The sequence below is a fragment of the Siniperca chuatsi genome, linkage group LG7, assembly GCF_020085105.1.
Source record: "Siniperca chuatsi isolate FFG_IHB_CAS linkage group LG7, ASM2008510v1, whole genome shotgun sequence".
Lineage (NCBI taxonomy): Eukaryota > Metazoa > Chordata > Actinopteri > Centrarchiformes > Sinipercidae > Siniperca > Siniperca chuatsi.
Window position 1 is genome coordinate 24,390,430 of NC_058048.1, and position 18,078 is coordinate 24,408,507.

The following is an 18,078-nucleotide window of genomic DNA, read 5'->3' on the forward strand; positions in this document are numbered from 1 at the left end:
TAATAAACAAAACAAACAAAAAATAACTTTTATAAGTAATATTCTTAGACTAAAGACATTCCTAAAACAAAAACTTTGTTTTAAAATTAAATTAGATCCTGTTGTTAAAGGCTACATGTACTAAGCCAAGCTATACCAAGCTGTAATTGTACTGACTTCATCTCAAAAGACAACCCAGCTGCTGAGAAAGTTGTATTCCCACATAATTTCTTTCTTGGCAAGAACCACCACTAGCCTGATTAATTTGTTCTAGAGGTGACCACTTCAATGCAACATGTGACCCTTCCATGTTTACTGGCTCGCTACAGCAGGAGTGGAGCAGAGAAGCCTGCTTACCAGGACTCTGAATCATAAGATAAGCTCAGAAAAAACATAGTTCGAAGAGACAGTAAATGGCCACTTTGCTCAAGAATTTGATATACACAATATGGTTGTTTGATGATATCTCCACTGTTTCCACATAATTAATAAATTGGAAATATTTTAGATAATTCATTAGATAGAACTCAGGACCAAGGGCTCAAGGGGTGGAGAGTGAGGTAGACGAGACATGAGCACTCCTTGTGCTTTTTCTGTGCTGCTTTCAAATTTCTTATAGCAAATGCCAACCTATTCTGACATACTGTATGTGAAAAGTAAAACATAGCAGGTCATATAAACACAGAGACACACATTATTATACTGCTTCTAATTTACTGTACATGTACACTGAAAATTTCACAACTTAAACTTGAGAATTGTGGAAAATTGACCAAGATAAAAAACTTTGGATTGGCTATGTGCACCATCATTTTACCTGCAGTAATTTAATCTTTACGGTAAGTATTGTAAAGACAAAGTAGTATTAACAATATTATCACATATATATGTTTTGTTTTTCATTTGTTACTGCCATTACAACACTAACTGGTAAAATACTTCACCTTGTACTTAACAACTTTTATGTGTGTAAAAACTGATCAAATCAAACATGACTGCAATCTAGGCTATGGTACTGCAGGACATAAAAAAGTATGATCACTCGACCATTTACTGTTCCATGTAAGCGCTAAACATAATGGCTTCCATGGTTGGTTAAAGTAGCCAGATAAGGCATTATTAAAACACTGCAGTCTGATAAATATAAATTAGCTGTGAATGCCACAGTGATTTAAATTCTGTACATCAGCTTGTCAATACTGGTATCAATTATTGTATACAGATTAAGTGTTAAATGGAGAGGAGTACTGATAGATGAGGACTATAATCTGCAGAGGGCGCCAAATCCAATCTCAAATGGAAAGAGCTGATGAGGCATGGGACTGGATACAGAGTGGTGTTTATACTGCTGTGGGTTCAAGTTGATCAAAGCTTTTTATAAAACTCATAATTTAAGCATTTTGTACGATTAAGGAAATGACCTACAGCTTGATATAAATGTGCCACTAATGACCATTAAATTGCCTTTTTTTCAACATATTGGCATTAAACAAAAAAGACTACAGGCATTAAAAGTCAACAGTGCAAATCAACATGCATAATTAACTAAGAAGTCCCTTTTTCACAATCTTTCCTGTCCCCGTTTTATTATTCTGACTGCCGCCAGTTTCTGCATGTGTCCAGATAGTTGCTGTGAGCCTGAAGAAAGGCATGTGATAAACATCAGTCTCATCACCAGTGTGACAGATTCCCACCATACATCCTGCACAGATACCACAGGGACCAGACTGGACACGCTCTCCACACATGTTGAGATAATACAGCGTGGCTTTTGCTCACCTTCACATCCTGTTTAACTACAGTGTGCCATACCCGATGATATTTTTGTTTTCCATCACAGACAAAGCACGCTAATTTATATTTTAATTTGTTGATTACCATGTTTACTATTGTGCATATTATCACAGTTTTAGTCAAAGTGAGTAAAAGAGAATTTGTTGATGATTCTTCTTTGAATAAATTCATAGTAAATACACTACACAGTACTTTAGCCTCTTCATACTTCATCTTTTTCAGTTTTTAGTTATATAACTCTTATGTATGCACATAATATGGTGTATTATGCATCTCAGTGTATCAAATGTGTATCATACTCTCCACTTTGCTCCTTTGTATTAGTTCTTGTCAAGCACTGACATGAATGCATCAGAGCAATATTGAGTATACTGCAAGTATGTTGCATGTCTCCATATTGTTGACTATTTTGCCATCTGACGCTCCATAAGGAAGTTGTAAATTGTTGTTGTAAATGTTTCATCATAGTGAGTTCAACAACAACAAATGTCTGGAACTCAAACAGGCCGGTAATAGACGCCGTCTGTCTTTCATGTTGGTTCACATATGAGCAACATATGTGCCCTTCATTGTTTTGGAGTGCTGATTTCTTTTAAATCTATAGAGCCATAGATGTGGTTTGGTCAGAGCAATAATTTGTCAAGATCACATCAAAATAACAATGTAGTTTCTTTTCCAGTGTTAAAGAAAGCATGAACAGCCACTAATGATAATTCTAGCTGCACTGTTAAAAGTTAGAATGATACTATGACTGCTTTATGTGTAGTTGTTCTTATTGTTATTGTTCTGTTCTGTTTTTATTCATCAACAGTTGAAGAAGCCACACAAAGAAGCCACATAAAGATTTCATATAATCTAAAACAGCCGGTTTGCATTCTTTCCATGCTTAAGTGTTTCTATACTCACTTAAGTGATAAATTAGGAATGAAAACTTAGCCAACATTCAAATGATATGCACGTGCTTGATGGAAGAAAAAATAGGAGCAACATAAAATTCAAAATGGTTTATTGTTTTTATTGGCCCTTGGCTATTTCAGTAATTTAAATTCACTACGCTGTATTTTCATGGAGTTTCATTTTTGAGTTTTCTCCTCAATTTAGTTGCATGAATGATATATATAAATATAAATCATATAAATGTTACTCATTTATTTATGGAAGCGGATGAAACCGGATGAGCTGAGGATGATCTCTTTCACAATACTATTATAACAATAATACTATCACAATAATGTTCATTTTGACCCAGTTTCCCTTTGTCTGACGTCTTATTTCCGCAGACTGCTGGTCTCCAGTTTAATCACTGAGCACATCAAAACACACCATTACATAGTTAGTTACATGTCACAGACGTGTTTTATACTTCTTTCTGCCAGATTCTATTATTTCAGCTATGGATACAATTATGGCAGTAATTTATTTCTATCGTTTATATGGTATTCTATACTCCACTTCACTTTGTTTCAGACATAAAAGTCCATATTTGTTCCATAACCTATTGTATGTAATATGAATACATTATGGTCCATGTTGATGGAAAAAATGATGGTCAAATGTTTTTGATTGATTGATGATGATGTCACCTAATGATACATTTCTGTTTGGTATGCCTTTGAACTAAGGACAGGGTAGAGGTCAGAAGATAATATGGGGAAGTGCATCAACAGCTGTAACAGCCAAAAACAAGAGCCTTTCATTCTTTTACTGAACTGCAAATACACAACATTGGTAACACACTTATTAGTGCAAATAGAGCATCATGGGACTTTGTGGTGCAATAATTTTTTTTTTCATCTTGGGTATCCCTGCAGCAAAACCACAAATTATGCAGCTCTAATGTCAGCCTTCGTAAGGTATTTGTGTGTAATTTGTACCACAAATAAAGATTTCAGACAACTAATGTTACTGAGGACAATACTATGTCAAATTAAAATCATGCTTTCCTTTAGTCTTTGCATCAGCTGTAGTGGTCACTTGTGATTAATGTTGCCAGTATTCACTTATTTATAGCTCCTTGGGCAAGCCCAATAAATAAGCTATCAACATAACAAGGAAGCTATGTCACTGCAACGTCATATGAAGGTAATTATTTAGACACGCTAAGCGATTACATCTACAGATGTTGAAATCAATTTAGAACAATGTATACACATTCTATCAACAAATGTATGCAAAAGTATAAAATGTGTAATCAATTGAATTCCATGTGTTTCATGTTCATAAACAGATTTATGAAAGGGTGATAGAACAAACTATACCATAACTATGGACAGAACCAGATGGAAAGTATGCAACCAGGACACAGGGGTAATACAGACAACACCTGATTCAAATCATGCTTGTGTCAAAACTCATGTTGTTTTTCTTTTCCTACTGAAGCTGTAAAAAACAAAGCAGCTGTGTCCTCTGTCCCACATTTTGTTATTTTTGAGACACAAATGCATACCTCTTACGCACACCTAATAAAACTCATCACAGTCACAGTTTCCCCTCAACCATCCACAGAGGCTCAAAATATGGTAAGTTATTGTCCCCATAGTAGATAGAGTATATACTGGTTACAATAAGTCTCGACTTCAGCCAACAAAAATGTGCTCTAGTTTCAAGAAAAGTGTTACCCAGCAGCAAGTTCACAACAACTGTTCAAATTAATCCTGTTTAAAAGAAAATTTCAGCAGTTTTTTCATAACTTTTATTTTACTTAGATAATTAGCAACTACACACTAACTGGAGAAACCCATGACAGGATACAATTATAAGGATATAAAAATTCTTAGTTTCATGGAGAAAAATGCTCAGTGTCAGACTGACATTCCTGTAACCTGTGTTGCCTCAGGTAACCATATTTGACCCTTGAAACTCACTTTCATTTTAAAAAGGTATGATGAGAATACACTTTATTAATCCCAAGATACATATAGCACTATAGTGAAAAATGACAGATGGGTGTTACATATCAATAAGTCTTGTGAGTCTTATGAGTGTCTACTCTAGTCATTAAGTTGGAGGACACTGAAAAGTGTAAATGTGCCCATCCTATTCTCATTCTCATTTGATATCCTCATCAGTTACAGGAGGCTTTAAAAAAAAAATTCTAATGGTGGATGAAGAAAATGGGAATGGATCACAGTTCCTAGTAAACCTTTCTCTGCCCTATGATTTATGGGCGGAGAGATCCAGAGTCTTGAGCTATCATTCTCGAGGTGAAACAAGGCTCCAATATTTGGAAAAACACTCTGTCCCCAGTTTAACTGCTGGTTGAAAGTGTGCTAAATATGGAATGGGGTACAACTAATCTGAAACAGTCTTCTACTATAGGAGTGATTAAGTATAACATGAAGGTAAACTTTTAAGTGCTTGCTCATAATAAAAAAGTGTCTTCAATAAATCACTCAGCTGTTAAAAGGTTATCAGCTTTACCAGCGGCAATAGTAAATCCTTCCAGCAACCTGACAACACTGCATGCATGAGCACTTTACCTCAGGAGAAATGACTGAGATAACTGATGTCATTTGCACTAAACTAAGGTATGTTTCCCATAAACTTCAACTCAGAGAGGTTGTTGTGCCTGGGCATAGTTTAGGGTTAAGACATTTCCCTCTGTAAAAATTCCAAATGCAAGATACTGATGTACAGTTTGCCCCCCTGTTGCTTCTTGTTTCTGTGGTCTTACATTTTTAATTACATAAAAAATATTGTGTCAGTTTCAGTTTTGGCTGTGCATGGCTCAACTAGCAAATTGTGTTTATGTGGTTGTGGATTACTCTCAGGCTAAAGCATATTAAGCAGTTTTGCTGAAGGATAATTGTAGCTACATGATATTTACATACGATGTATCACTCTGTTTATACTTTCAGTCCATGGAGCTAAGTGCACTTTTACTTACCAGAGAAGAAGGTATTTTCTTCCCCCACTAATGCTCATTAGGATGTACATATTGTATACTTTCTTGCCAGAACTGGAACTGTACAAACATAGACACACATGATGGCTTTGCTTCTAGCTAGTCTGATGAACTACATTTCCATTTCGAGACTAAAAAGTTGCCTGAAGTCATTCCAAAAAAATATCCTAACTGCACCTATTGTGTGCTTCTGTAAAGTTCTGTCTTTATAAGGCCACGTTTGATGGTCATGGCTGAACTGCTAATCTTCATGAACCAGATTCAGGAGTATGAGTCAGGTCAAATGTATCTTGCCATATTTGTATGTTGAATAGCTAGCGACTAGCGTGTGAACCTAAAGTCACTGACCATATTTCAAGAATATCAAGTAGATGAGCCATACTAATGACAAAGCCAGCAATGGAAGATTCACAAACACATGCAAACATCATTGGTGCGGTTTCCCAAGACAGTAAAATATCATTGGCAGGAAAGGGTGGGAGGAAGGCCAAACATATTGGGTCTGCTACATCAACATCAAGACAGCCAACAAAAAAATAAGGAACATATGGAGTATTTTGCTTGCATTCAATTTTTAAAATGTGTAAACTTTATTTAGATGTAAATATCTTTTTGTAATCAATGATATGATTTTTTTTAAAAGATGTAGATTACAGTAAAATGGGGGTGAATGATTGAAACAAAATGACTCAGTGCAAGCATCCCTAACAGAGCAGGCATCTCTAAGAGAGAAAAGACACTGTAATTATCATCATGACTGACAAAGTTTGTAAAGTGAGTGTTGAAAAAAAGCATGATTAATGACCTGCAGTGGAACCTTGAAATGCATGGTAATATCTTTGCTTAGAATAACATTAGAGATGTGTTTTTTTTTGGACACCATCATATACAATATGCAGCTTGATGCAGTAGATGGGTTTTGTTTAAAGAGATAAGTAGACCAAAACAATGTCAGAAAACTAACCTTATGTCATGATACAGCTTGGATTTCATAATAGTCAAACTAAGTAAAATTAATTTATTTACTTGTGTAACATAACCAACGAAGATAAGAAGCTGCTGTACAGTAACAATGTCACCACTTGCCTCAACACATCAGGACTTACAGCACTCTCGGTTAAATTTCCAAGTGTGGAAAAAGGAGATGTGTTCAGCATGCTGGTACAGATAGAGGAATTCATCAGCTGAATTTAGGTGTGGCTCGGCTATATTGTCTTGTCTCAAGGCTATGACTAAAACAATCTATTCTCATCTCAGGGTCTGAAAAACTTCATATTTGAAAATGTAATAAATTATGATGTATGAACAACCTGGCAGGACCTGGTGTTAAGGTATTGCAGTTCATTATGTACCTCACAACCAGTGGTGGAAAGTAACTAAGTACATTTACTAAGTACCATACTTAAGTACAATTTTATGGTACTCACGTCAGTATTTCCATTTAATGCTACTTTATACTTCTACTACACTACAATTCAGAGGGAAATGTTGCTCCATTGATTCATTATAATATTACTCCATTACAATAATTGACAGTATGACAGATTTAGTTACTTTTTTTAGATTAAGATTTTACAATAAAAAAACGGCTTGTGAACCGTTACAAAACAACAGTGTCTAGTTGTCAAGTTTCAGTCAAACAAAAGAGACATTTCCCCTCTAAACTTTTATTGTTTTAATTATTGTTGAAGGCCCAAAGAGGTAAAACTCAAATATTTCACAAACAATTGAAGATTAGAGAGAAGTCCAAAAACCAAAAACAACTTTTTATAATCAGTACTCTCCTTATCGTCTCACGACACCTCATATTAATCTTGTGAGGCTTTGGAGGGGCCCAACCCCTAGGTTGGGAACCATTAGACTGAACTAGCTAACTGTATATAAAGTAGTAAAAACATATGTGTTGATGCATCAGTATTAACACGTATTTTTACTAGTACATTTCGCTGATAATACTTACGTATACATGTATTTTTACTTAAGTAGGATTTTAGGTGCATGACTTTTACCTGTAATTGAGTATTTTTACATTGTGGTATTGGTACTGTAACCTTAGTTACTGTATACATTATGTTTTTGGGTTACTTAAGTTTATCATACTAATTTATGTTGCTTGCTAAACTGTACAGTATACTGTAGTAAGATATATATTTTAGTAAGAGTAATTACACAATATTATTTGGACTTGCAAAATGAAGTTTATAACTACATACAGTAATTATTTCATTATCATTTATAGCACTTTAACTATTATATTATCTAAATATTTATATGTGTAACATTTAAGTTGCTATTTCATGTCCTACCTAGTTTCTACCTGCCATTGTTTACAAGGGACAGGACAGAGTGTAACAAGGAGAGAGTAACATGTGCAACAGGAAAGAGGGGAGTTTGCTGTGAACCCAGAGAGAGTAAAGTTAGGTCTGTACTGTCTTGCCGTGTTAAATTAAGTAAGATTATTCAAGAAGAATTTGTAGCTGCTTATCACTCACAGCCCAGAAGGACAGGAAAATGCTACCAACGCAGAAAAGCTGGTTACAGTACTTTTACTTAAGTAAAAGATCCGAGTACTTCTTCTACCACTACCCACAACCCGATATGACCCACCATTCACAGTGTAACCTACTGTAAAAATATACCTGTGCTAAGTCACATGACATTACCTTTTTAGCTGTTATCCAATGTACAGTCATTAGGGGCTGGAACTCCTCATCCTATCTCACAAACCCATAAAAAAGATTAAAAAAAGGTTTGCTTTACCACCATTAAGTAAATTATCCTTCATCATGTTAATGATGAACCCCTTGAACATTAACCCCTCCTCCTTTGCTTATTGTTACTTCACTTGGATGTTTGAGCTTTACTGCACAGAATGATGTATGTGCAGAGTTTGACACTAGAAGGATGTTCAATTCATCTGCCGAAGTGGGAACGTTTCTCTGTACTCACCTTACAGTAAATCTGTGTTTAAGGCCTGTGCCAACACCATCACAGTCCAACACACAACTTACAGAAGTGTCATGTGCAAACTTAAAGCTTTCAGAGCGCATACACAGAATAGACCGTTCGGTGAAGTAGGAGAAATCTTGTAATTGTACTTATTTGTGTAAAAACCATTTCAGATACAAATTATCATTCAAAGAGTTTTTATACATCTTAAAACAAGTCTGAAAGGGAACATTTAACATTTTTTTCAGTGCTGTTTGAACTCATCACATATTTCATTCTGTCTTTCTAATGAACTGAATATTAATTTCCAAGTCATCACTTTTTATGGACTTCACCATTGCATCACATGGAAAATTCAAAATATCTTGTGCATCATTTTATACACATTTTCCTTTAATTTTGCTTGACATGTCCAGTTTTTTCGAAGACTATGTCTTGAATTCAAAATAAACTTCTGTGGGTCCGAACCATGCTTGACAACATGAATATGTAATGGTGGACTTGCTGCAGTCCAGGATGATGAGGTTAGGCCAGGCACGGCATTAATGAAACCTTTTTTCTCTCCAAATGAAATTTATGCTGCACATGAAAAATCCACTCCTTTCTTCCAGAGAAAACAACTCATGTGGAATTTCTTACAATTTCTGTGTTATGAAATAAAAAAAAAATATTATTTGGCTTCCTAACAACATCATATTTCTCACATTTTGAACTTTTTGTGTCCCTGCAGTGACGATGAAACACTGAGCCAAGTCTCAGACCATCGCATTACCACTGGAGGAAACAGCAGATTGGAAATCTGGAACATGAAAGCACAGGGAATCCCATCTACGTGGCTCACGACTCACAGAAACTGCTGGAGGAGGGGAAGGGGAGTGTTGTTGGCCACCAGCTAACTGATCTTGAAGGAAAAGAGTGAAATATTGCCTTCCCACTCCTGTGACCAGCAGCATAAACAAAACTCTTATATGTAGTATATAATGAACAATGATTATAATGCAAATCTGTGCACTAATGGCTTAATTTTGAAGTGCACATGCAGTGAATAGTTTTCACCATCATTCCCTGAAGTAACATAAGTCAGAGTTGCCTTGGCTCCTTACTGTGCATGTGTGTTCATAAATCCATTTTGATGCATTGTTACTGTTAAAAACTCTGAATGCTTGGATTCCACTGAAAATAAATAACCACAAGGGAGACATATTTTACAACACATAATAAATACACAGAATAAATAATTAAGTAACTTTAGGGACGTTGTTAAAAGAGCACTCTAACTTCTATAAAGCTGTGGAACTCCCAAAAACAGATAAAAAAAAAAGAATGGTCAGAATCGATGCAGTAGAGGGCAACGTAACGTTACATAACGTTACGGACGTAACATGCTAAACTTACGTTAGTTGCGTAACTTACATAACTTACTTATTTTAACCCAAACCATGGGTCCATTCCAATACCCATACTACCTTACTATTTAGTATGTCAGAAAAAGATTTAGTATGTCTCAATACATAGTATGTTAAATGCAGAATGCCAAAAATACCAGGATGTCCTACTGTATCCGGTCGCATTTTGCAGTATGCAAGCCAGCATGCTTTTCTGGCTATTCCAACCCACAATCCTCTGCACAGCATGAGTATGAGGTCAAAGTTCAAGGCGATTTCTTCATGATTTCTTATTTTTTTGCATGTTTGTTACACTTAAATATTAGTCAAAGATAACACAAGTAAACACAAAATGCAGTTTTTAAATGAAGGTTGTTATTATTAAGGGAAAAAATCCAAACCTACATGGCCCTGTGTGAAAAAGTAATTGCCCCACCTGTTAAAACATAACTTAACTGTGGTTTATCACACCTGAGTACAATTTCTCTAGCCACACCCAGGCCTGATTACTGCCACACCTGTTCTCAATCAAGAAATCACTTAAATAGGACCTGCCTGACAAAGTGAAGTAGACCAAACAATCTTCAAAAGCTAGACATCAGGCTGAGATCCAAAGAAATTCAGGAACAAATGAGAAAGAAAGTAATTGAGATCTATCAGTCTGGAAAAGGTTATAAAGTCATTTATAAAGCTTTGGGACTCCAGCGACCCACAGTGAGAGCCATTATCCACAAATGGCGAAAACATGGAACAGTGGTGAACCTTCCCAGAAGTGGCCGGCCGACCAAAATGACCCGAAGAGCGCAGCGACGACTCATCCAAGAGGTCACAAAAGACCTCACAACACAACAACATCCAAAGAACTGAAGGCCTCACTTGCCTCAGTTAAGGTCAGTGTTCATGATTCCACCATAAGAAAGAGACTGGGCAAAAATGGCCTGCCTGGCAGAGTTCCAAGACGAAAACCACTGCTGAGCAAAAAGAACATTAAGGCTTGTCTCATTTTTGCCAGAAAACATCTTGATGATCCCCAAGACTTTTGGGAAAATACTCTGTGGACTGACGAGACAAAAGTTGAACTTTTTGGAAGGTGTGGGTCCCATTACATCTGGCGTAAAAGTAACACCGCATTTCAGAAAAAGAACATCATACCATCAGTAAAATATGGTGGTGGTAGTGTGATGGTCTGGGGCCAGGACCTGGAAGACTTGCTGTGATAAATAGAACCATGAATTCTGCTGTCCATCAAAAACTCCTGAAGGAGAATGTCCAGCCATCTGTGACCTCAAGCTGAAGCGAACTTGGGTTCTGCAGCAGGACAATGATCCAAAACACACCAGCAAGTCCACCTCTGAATGGCTAAAGAGTGGCCTAGTCCTGACCTGAATCCTATTGAGATGCTGTGGCATAACCTTAAAAAGGCAGTTCATGCTCAAACCCTCCAATGTGGCTGAATTACAACAATTCTGCATACGCTTTATTGCAGTTGTTGCTGCTAAGGGTGGCCCAACCAGTTATGAGGTTTAGGAGGAAATCACTATTTCACACGGGGCCATGTAGGTTTGGATTTGTTTTCCCTTAATAACAACCTTCATTTAAAAACTGCATTTTGTGTTTACTTGTTATCTTTGACTAATATTTAAATTTGTTTGATCTGAAACATTTAAGTGTGACAAACATGCAAAAAAAATAAATCAGGAAGGGGGCAAACACTACTTCATACCACTGTATGTTGTCGTATGGGTTGGAGGACTTGTTGCAGAGCTTGCTTGTAATTTTTGTATTAAGGTGTGTATGGTTTGCAATAACCATAATCTTTCTGTGACCTTAACCATATTGTAGTTGTCATTTGTAGTTGTTGCTGAACTTGACTTAAAAATATAGTTTTGAAACATTGGTATTGAATGAATTCTGGGGTTTTGCAGAATCATCCAATATTGACAGTCTTGTCTGGTGATAGGGTTGGAAAAGTTTCACTCTGTGACAAAAACTGTGACAAACTGATCTTGATGTGTAAAATCAGTTGAATGCCTCCTTTAAGTTTTATTTTAACTACTTCCTTAACAGTTTACTGTTATTTTCACAACCTTGTTATTGCAATTCTGTTGGTATTCCCAAAAGTTGTGGTAAGGAGTTACATCACTGAGTAGTGTGACAGATAACTTTACACCATTTGGATACTGTACACACTTGAACACTACAATCCATGTCCTCATTTGGCACAGTGGGGAAAAAGTCTGGATGTTTTCCACAAGGGTGAGTCATGAATATACACAAATGAAGCCACACCTAGTGAAGCATGATATTGTTTACAGCAGAGAGGCTGTGATAAATAGTGTGGTAGAGCAGAAACATGACTGTAATTGTTTTGGTTAAATCTGATTGTAGCGGACAGGAAACAAGTGTACTTTTTTTTTTTTTTTTTTTTTTAACTAAATCTTCCAAATTTCTCTCTGGATATGAATAATAGGTTAGCCTACTTAAGTCAGAATTAGGAGTATTCAGTTTAAACCATCATGTTTAACATCAGCTAAACGGCTTAAAACTATTGTTTACTCACATTTTTTAATTGTTGCTTCATTACAAGCATTTAAATGTAGTTTTGACTAACTGAATGCAATTTAATAATGTAAAAAAACGATGGAAACAAGGCTCATTGCTACAAAGTTTGTAAACTTCACTTTTGTTGTATGAATGACTTTCACCATCTCCAGAAACGTGAATTCAACCCAGAAAGGAACATACTGGCCATATATTTGTGCAGTATAAAGATACACAGATGGATGTGGATTATATGGATAATATAATCTCGTTGCTGGTATTTGGTCCAGGTGTAGGCTTTTCATTTGTATTATATGTATATCTGATGATTGTAGTGCAATGCACAGAAAGGAAAGACTTAAGAAAAAAAGTGAGTAGCGGGATATTGATATTCATTTTGGCATATTTGTTGGCCTATATGTAAAAAGAATTTGTAGTACAGAAAACGTGTTTAAAATAGTTTAAATTACATTGTCCAGTAGAAAGTGATCTGACCCCATTGTTTATAACACTGATGTAGTGATGTGAGGTGGGAAAGCACAACAAAACAAAGTACCTTTGTATATTCATATTGGTGCAAAAGCAATACATAATCCACAAAGTATACATCTTGAATAGTTGAATTGTTCTCCCCTAAAATCAATATTGTATTGGCCTAAAAAAAACAAAAACATTGATCTAATGTGACTGAATTGGTCTAAACAACTGAGCATGAATGAATTTCATGAAAACATGTCAAATTTGTGGTTTCTTCAATGAATAAAGTGTTTAAACATGGCACGTTATGAATAGTATGTCATTATGAATGGCGTTGTGGCAAAATTGGGTTGGGAATAGAGAATTTGTGAGTGGGGTGAGTGCCCCTTTATTTTGCTTGATCCCCTGTCCCCCAAAATGTCTGTGCATGGTCTGTTGGTTATACTGTCCAATTAAAACTGTATTGCACCTTCCCAATAATATTAAATATTCTCCTAGCTGTCGTAAAGTAAAAATAAAGTGTGTTAGACACCACTGTCCAATATTTGTGTGCAATACAGGAGGATGGTGCTCCAGAGGAAAGCAGAATGCCTATTTTAACGTCATACTAGACTTTCTAAACTCCTATTTGGATAAGTGACCACATTCTTCTTGGAAGCACTAAAGTTGCATTGAAAAACATTTCCCAGCTGTTGAACTTGTTTCTAGGTTGAAAAGGACAAATAATCAGTAAATACAATAGTTAATACTAACAAGACTGCCAGACTGCCATTTAATTTTGTAGAAAGCACCATTAGCTGACATACAATACTTACAGTATAAACTAATTAACATATCAGTTCTCTGTCTTTGTGTTGTTGCAGGGTTCTGAAAGAGTTAAAATCCTCATTTTGTCATGCAAGCTGTCCAGCAAGCCAGGGCTTGTTATAAGTAAGGCATTTCACATTATTTGGGTTGGCCCAGGTAATGAGAGGTGTTGGACCTCATGGCGATGAATTGCTTTAAACAAGATTGATTTGAATATCGTATCCTCATGTGTCCTTTCATCAGCATGCAGAAGCTGTCTGCTGTCAGGTTATAATTCAAAACAAGTCACCAGATCAAATGTATAACTGCACAGTATATAGGAAGTTCAGTAGAAATGCTTCAATGGTAACAAAAAAGTAAAAACAAGATTGATGTTTTGTCAGTGATGTGGTTGCACTGATGCTGGAATTCTGTAATTTGTCAAAACTAAGAGAACAATCCAAGCACTGGATCTTAGAGGTCTTACTGTCAGAGAGTTTTATGTATTTTCCATAAAAAGCGAACATTACAAAAACTATCTTTTCTATGCACGTGCCTTTGTTGGACAAACTGTTTGGGAAGTTGTTGCGTGCTGTTGATCCCTCTTGTGCTTTGAGCCAGCCATGGAATTTGGGAAAAACATGAGACTGCAGCTGCTGGTGGTCAAACTACCCATAATGATTTTGTAACACCACTGGTCTCAATGTTAAGTAACTAATGCTAGCTCAGCACTGAGATAATGTATTAATGCGAGATGCACAGTGATATACAGCAGGAAACCTCACAGTGACATCTTCAAAAGAAATTCAAGACAGAGGAGACTTGAGTTGGAAAGTACAGTTTGGGGAAAAAGTGAACTATGTGTGGATAAAGGGCTCAGTTTCAGGAAAAAAAATAATCTCTGCCACGATTTTCTCTGAAAGGTACAAAAGGACCTGTCCATAAGCACTCAGTTTATCTTACATTTCCATGGAAACATCAGGGGTACAGTACTGAAAACACAACGCTATGACATATTTTTTACTTGGTGACCTTTGTTGCATGTCATGCCCCTTTCTCTCCTGCCATTTCCTGTCTGCCTCTTAACCTCACTCTGTACAATAAAAGATGAAAAAATGCCCCAAAAATATCTTTAAAAAAAGCACATAAACATGAAATACTTAAAACAAAAACTACCACATGAAATCACAAAATAAAATGAAAGTACATAAAACAGAAAACCTACCACATATAATCACACAAAATACAATGTGCATAAAAACTGACTAAAATCCATCCAACAGATTTTTTGGAGGAATAACTATCAGCCACATATGCATTTAACAGTTTGATAGCCTCAAACTGATAGGCCTGAAATAATGTTGGATATATTTACAGGTAGCTACATCTCTGAATTGCTGCCCACATCTCACATTTTGTCAAGCAGGTTGGCCATTCATGCGTCGCTGCTGCAGTGCAATTTCTGAAGTTGGACATTTTCAAATTCGATTAATAAGATCTTTGCCTCACACCTGCCTGCTGCCATTCCTGAGCAAGTTCTGCACTGGTGGTGCCCTGATCCCGCAGCTGAGTCAACTTTAGGAGACGATCCTGACGCTTACTGGACTTTTGTGGGCGCCCTGAAGCCTTCTTCACAACAATTTAACCTCTCTCCTTGAAGTTCTTGATGATCCGATAAATGGTTGATTTAGGTGCAATCTTACTAGCAGCAATAGCCTTTGCTGTGAAGCCCTTTTTGTGCACCACAATGATGCCGGCACATGTTTCCTTGCAGGTAACCATGGTTAAAACATGATTTCAAGCACCACCCTCATTTTAAAGCTTCCAGTCTATTATTCTAACTCAATCAGCTTGACAGAGTGATCTCCAGCCTTGTCCTCGTCAACACTTTCACCTGTGTTAACAAGAAAATCATTGACATGATGCCAGCTGGTCCTTTTGCAGGGCTGAAATGCAGTGGAAATGTTTTTTTGGGATTAAGTTCATTTTCATGGCAAAGAGGGACTTAATTGCAATTCATCTGATCAACTGAAGCAGCAAACTTTGTGAAAACCAATACTTGTGAGATTCTGAAAACTTTTGACCACAACTGTATTGTGCACCTACAATACAGCAGGAGCAAGATATCACAATGAATTTGATGGAAGGGACAAGATAAACAATCTAAATCTAAATCTAATCTAAAGGGACTTATTCGTGAAACCATGAATTCATGAAATTAAAACTGAAATAAAACTTGTGTTTCTTTGCTTAATAATACTATTCTTTTTGTTATTATTTAACTGGGGAGAGTCGACCATGCCCACTTAGGATACAGGAAGGGTATACCATTTCATACCATGGGTACCTGGTTCAGGTGACTTGTTATGGTTTTGCAGTCATGCAAGCTCAAGAAACACTTCCCTGACCTGGCACTGTCACTCAGAACAGGTAGGGGGATATTGATTCATGTTGATTCATGTTTGCTTCAGTATGAGTAAATTTCAAATTGCTTTACTGCTAGGGTACATAATATTCAATCTTACTCCCCATCTCATGTGGATAAGTACAGATTTTATTTTATTGCAGCCAAGTCTATATATGATGGCACTGCAGTGAAAACTCATCCAAGACTGAGCATATAGCCACCATGCCAGGAACATGTCAGCTCTTTGGAGTCGTTGCATCCAGATGACGAGTCGCTTTCACACAGCTGCATTCAAGGCATTTACGATATGCACATTTACTGGCCCAGAGAGCTCTTCTGGTATGCTTACATGATTGATATGGGCCAATTTAAAACAGACTGAAACCTCCCCTGAACTCCTACATTTGTAGGTCAGATGAGGTATACTTGTTTACTACATCAAGAACATCATATCATTCATCAAACTTTCATAAATGCAAATGTAAACTTTCTGCATTATGGAGTTTGATTAGATAATTAAATCACAGCTTTTTGAAAATTTGTTTTTGCAAGTGTGCTTTTACTTTAACTGTTATAAGATTAACACTGAAGTAGAGGTGCAGTTAGTCTCAATTCTTTCTTATAAATGATACTCTAATATCCAAATAATGGAAACTTATTATTGCACAGTATTTTAATTATTGGGTATTTAATTGATTATTGAATTCTGGAACACTCTTCTATCTGGCCTTTGTGGTGCCTGTTTAGTGATACAGAAATTATTAGTTCTATTCTAAAATTTCACATACTAATTTCATTCTCTAGCAGTAAGAACATATTTTAAAAATAGTGTTTTGTACAAAAGCCACAGCATGATGTACCTTCAAAGGAGGATTTATTTCAAAAGTAGAAAACTCATGTCATTAATACATTATTTGGTCACAAAATTACAAACAACAAAAGCCTGAAAGATAAGTGAAAGATTATTCAGCATTAAGATACTATGTGGTTTCACTTAAGGATGAGCAGACAGCTGCCCGTTGGTGATAGTGATGAGCAGTGGAAACTGTCAAGTCAAGTGAATGTTGAATCCGTTGTTGGTGATACCAGCAGTCTCATAAATGACTTAATAATTGATTGGGAGATCACTGCTGAGTACAGTGTGGAAAATCCAAGACCAAATGGAAAAGCAATCGGATCCTCCAGCAGATGTTTTCTCAATTCTCAGACAATGTTGTAAATGTATAAAATATTGCCTGCTGGATGTCTGACTGCAGAATGTATTCACTCTCTCTGTAGCAAGATTTGTATGTTACTGTAGCAGTTTGCTAAAATAGTTACTTAATCTCTGTTGGTAAACCTAATGTAACAGTGACTGATACAGTCTAAACATATAATAATTCCTCAGGGATTTTAGTGAAGGGGAAAATATTATATAAAAAACAAACAAACAGGAGGATAAATTATTTATTTTTATGGACATAGAGACTTCATTCCCAGCACACATCAAGCTGAGGATGTTTCACTAATACTGAATAAGGGTCAGTCAGTTGCAACATGACCCTCATGAAACAGGACAAGACACTAAACCCCCCTGGAATGAACACAAACTTATCAAACCTCTACTTGAGATATGGTGACTCTCCTTCCTTCTTTACGCTGAAAACAATAGCTGCGCATCATCAATAACAACAACAGTTGAATTGCATTAATTTTAAGATATAAGAAAAATATGGCTTGCAGATTTAGATATATACTGACAAGATACCAAATTGAGCAGTTTACATACTATATTTCATGACATGCATTCAGTAATGAAGCCTGTCAGCTCTACATGTTTTAATCAGAGATGTGCAAAGTTACCTCATTGGTATGGT